Genomic DNA, 4,329 nt, shown 5'->3' on the forward strand with positions numbered 1-4,329 from the left:
TGTTAGTTTTGTTCTTGAAGAATTACTTGGGGAAGAAAAGGGAAAGATAGTGAACAATGAAGTAGAAGCTTACTTGAAAAAATTATTTGCGATCTATGCAAGTAAGTATGCAAAAGGTTCTAAAAATCAATCATCTTCATCTGACTTATCTGATTCATCTACTTGTGGTCTTTCTCAAAATGTGAAAACAAATTCTTTGAGAACTAAGTTTTACATGAAGAAACAAAAGGGAGATTCTGGAAGTTTAGGTGTTAAATCTGAGTTGGATAGATATCTTCTTGAAGACCAAGAGCCTGAATCTGAGGATTTTGATATTTTGATTTGGTGGAAAGTTAATTCTCCTAGATTTCCTGTACTTTCACGGTTGGCTCGAGATGTATTGGCTATTCCTATGTCGAGTGTGGCATCGGAATGTGCATTTAGCACGGGTGGTCGTATTCTTGATCCCTTTAGAAGTTCATTGACTCTCAAATGTGTGCAATGCCTTATCTGTGTCCAAGATTGGCTTAGACAAGAAACTAAGCCTATTTGTGTTGAAGAAAGTTTGGAGTTTCTTGAAAAAATTGAACTTGGTAAGACTTTTTATTTTTTTATTTGTTTTTGGAAAATAAAATATTTATTGTGTTGTATGACATATTTGATTTTCTTATTTATAGAGATGGCAAATAGTGGAAGAAACTCTTCCATTGTTGATCTATGATTGACTTGCAAGTCTCAAGTATTTAATAGTGGTGAGTTCAATACGTCATTTATTTAATCATATCATTTTTTTAATCTTAAAAGTAGTATTCTAACATTTGATTTTATCTTAAAAGGTCCTAGAGTCAAGACAATGAAGAAAGACGTAAAGTACTAAGTTTTGTTAGTATTTTTGTTGGCACTTGAGACTTGAAAGTGGTCTCATGGAAGAAAGTCAAGAAACTACGTTGTTGCTCATTTTTTGTTATTTGTTATTGTTGGCATTTGAAAGTGATATCATGGAAGAAGGCAAGAATCTACATTGTTTGTTGCTCATTATTGTTGTTTGTTATTGTTGGCACTTGAAATTTGAAAATGGTCTCATGAAAAAAACTACATTGATGCATTATTATTACTTGTTAAATTATTATTATGTTGTGGTGTAATGGCATGATCAATTGATCATTGTATTTGTGAAGTGTGGTAAAGTTTTATCACTTGTTAAATTGTTGCTTGTTAGTACAATGCACTTTTGTTAATTAAAAATTTGTGGCGTACTGGAGTTAATGCCTAATGGCTTATGGCAGATGGCAGTTTTGACTTTTGAGGTGAGCTTTTTGTTGTTAGTTAAAATAAATGTCCAATTAATTTAGGGGCATCTTGCATTTTACAGTTACAAGTATACTTCTTTGAGGTGGGCTCTTGATGTTTAAGCTTATAACATTAGTTTATAACAACAGTGGTACATATATATATGTAATAATATTTTGTTTATAGCAATAGTGGTACAAGTGTGAAATGTACATGTTTCAGCTTTCAGCTATAGGGCATTTTACAGAATATTGCAGTTGATATGACATAGCAAAGTAACTATTTTTAGCCCATTAAACTGAAAAATCAAACAAAAAAATTGTATAATGGGCTAACAAAAATCGAACCGAGCTAACAAAAACCGAACCGAAATAACATAAGCTGAACCGAAATAAAAAAAAATGAATCGAAATAATTTGGTTCGGTGTTCGATACACGTTGTACAAAAACCAAAAATTGAAAAAACTGAAACCGAACCGAATAACCGAATGCCCAGCCCTAATTGCTATCACTGTGCCCAAGGTAAGCTGGACTGGAGGTAATGATGCTTTCTTCCATCCTTTGTTGGGTTTTATTATGACTGGTGATGAGCATGAGATGTTGACTAAGTTTTTTATTGAGAATGTACTTGTGATTGTGATTGTGGCTTGTTGAATGGATTGGGTGTTGCGTTCTGACACACTAACTTGGATCGGTTGCCACGTTTCGGCATAATTATGGGATCGATTTCCACGTTTTGGCATAATCATTGGATCGGGTACCACGTTCCAGTATGCTAACTGTTTGGGTTTGGGTTCCATGAGAGGACCAATGAGTTAACATAAATTGTGTATCTTGAGAAATGTGAATTATACTTTGTTCGTAATTATTGATAATGTTGTATATGTTCGATATATGTATGTGATTATATTGTTGTATTAACTTATGTATGTTGCACTTAGTTGGATAGCCGTGTGATCCTACCAGTACACTGTGGTTGTGTATTGATACTGCACTTGCTCTTTCTTTGTTGAGTACATGAAATCTTCAAGCGGCTATTGACAGACCCCGCTTAGAAGATCAGTGATCGTCGTTTGAATTCAAGGGTGAGCCAGTTCTTCCAGGCTACAATGAGTTCTCCATTCTGTCTATGCCCATATTTTGGACTTAGACTTCCTAGTTAGTTATTAGTTCATTAGTTTGGGATTGTATCCCTTCTTGTTTAGACTTGTTGAACTTTAAATGTTATGGTACATTGACTTTCATGTTCTAGGTGTATTTTTCGCATTCTTTAGTTGTTAGATCTTTTGGAAGTTTATGAGAACTTCAATTTTAGCTATTTAACTTGCTTCTGTAACTTAAATGCATTAGTATTTCGGTTTAGTTGCTTGGTTTGGGTTATAGTAGTGGTTCTCCCACCGGAGGGTTAGTGTAGGTGTCAATCACGACGGTCTGGGTCATGACAAAGGTTCATTAGTGCCTCCAATTGACTGATATATGGAGTTTCATCACCAAGAAGTTCTTATCATTCTCTTGAGATCAAAATGAATCTTTATTTATATCAAGCGATATCATAATCATTGGGGTACTCAATGAATGTGATTTATCCATATAAAATCGCATCAAAAACTTTTTTATGTATGTTGATTGATGGACAAATATTTCATTTGTCAAATTTCTCAATCTGTAGGTCAAGACAAAATTTTGTCTTTCCAAGATCTTTTCATTTTAGATTCCCTTCTCAAACACTAAACAACATTTGAAAGCTCTTAGAGTGCTAATAATGTTCAAGTCATCAACATTCACAACTATTATAACAAATTCAGATCCTGACCTTTTCATAAAAATGCAAGGACAATTAGGGTCATTTTTTTGTACCATTTCTTCCTTGATTATTTTAATCCATATAAGAATTCTTGAAGCTTTATTGAAAAAGCTTCTTCCAAACTTTCATATGTTTCAGACACCTTGATTGCTTCAACGATTTTCATATAACCTTCAGTATTGTCTAGCTAGACATGATAATTATTTATTATATGCATTCAAGTTTTCATATATTGCCAGATCAAAACAAATCTCATTGCGTTCACCATAGGAGAAAACGTCTCCAATAATGTCAAATTTTTTACGACAAACCTCTATGCCCCAAGGTACAAGCCATACTTGATATCTTACAGTTATTCCATCGCATAATAATTTATTTATTCCCCACTGACATTATACCTTGATTTATGGACTATCAATCCAAAACATCACTTTTCTAAGTGAAATATAATATACTTGAATTATGCATTGTACTTGGCCAATCGTTTATCTGTCCACACTATATGACAGATTTGAATTCAAAATCCTCGTCACAATTATATCATCAAACGCTACTTCATATCAAAGATACCGTCGATGGTTATTTTATATCGATTCCAATATGACATAACTTATTGAGATCTCTTCATTTTTCATCATTTTTCATGTACTTGAACCTTTTCCAAGGTTTTATGAAGTGTTATGTCGTGGTGCTCTTTTATAGCACTTGCCTCATTATCATGACCATATTGATCACTTGCTCCTATCCTTCTTCAAGGAATTTTACATTTGGAACCGATTGATCTATTACGCTTCAGTCAATTATCTCATTTTTTAAAGTTTCATACCTAAATTATTAAGAGTGTGAATTTCATACCTAAACTATCACTCATTATTTTGAGAAACACACCTCTCATTTTTATTACATTATCTTGATGGTGTGTGTACTACGCTCTCCTTTTTATATTAAAAAATATTGTCACATGACACTTCACATGGATAAAATATTTTGTCTTGACAAAAAATAAATATATTATTAGTATTAGTTAAAAATGAAATTTTCATTTTTGTTATATTCGATTTGCAAGTAGAATTTTTTTTTCCTAAAAAGCATATGTATATATCTAACACAAAATGAGAAAAATGTAAAAGAAAAAAAAATTGAGCGCAAGAGGTTAGATAGGGTGGGTAAGAAAATTATTTTTCTTTTAAAAAATAAAAAAAATATTTAAAAATAATAATTGAAAAGGAGTGGGTGGTTTGTAGGGGGGGGGGGGG

The sequence above is a fragment of the Solanum stenotomum genome, chromosome 8 (genome assembly GCF_019186545.1).
Source record: "Solanum stenotomum isolate F172 chromosome 8, ASM1918654v1, whole genome shotgun sequence".
Classification (NCBI taxonomy): Eukaryota; Viridiplantae; Streptophyta; class Magnoliopsida; order Solanales; family Solanaceae; genus Solanum; species Solanum stenotomum.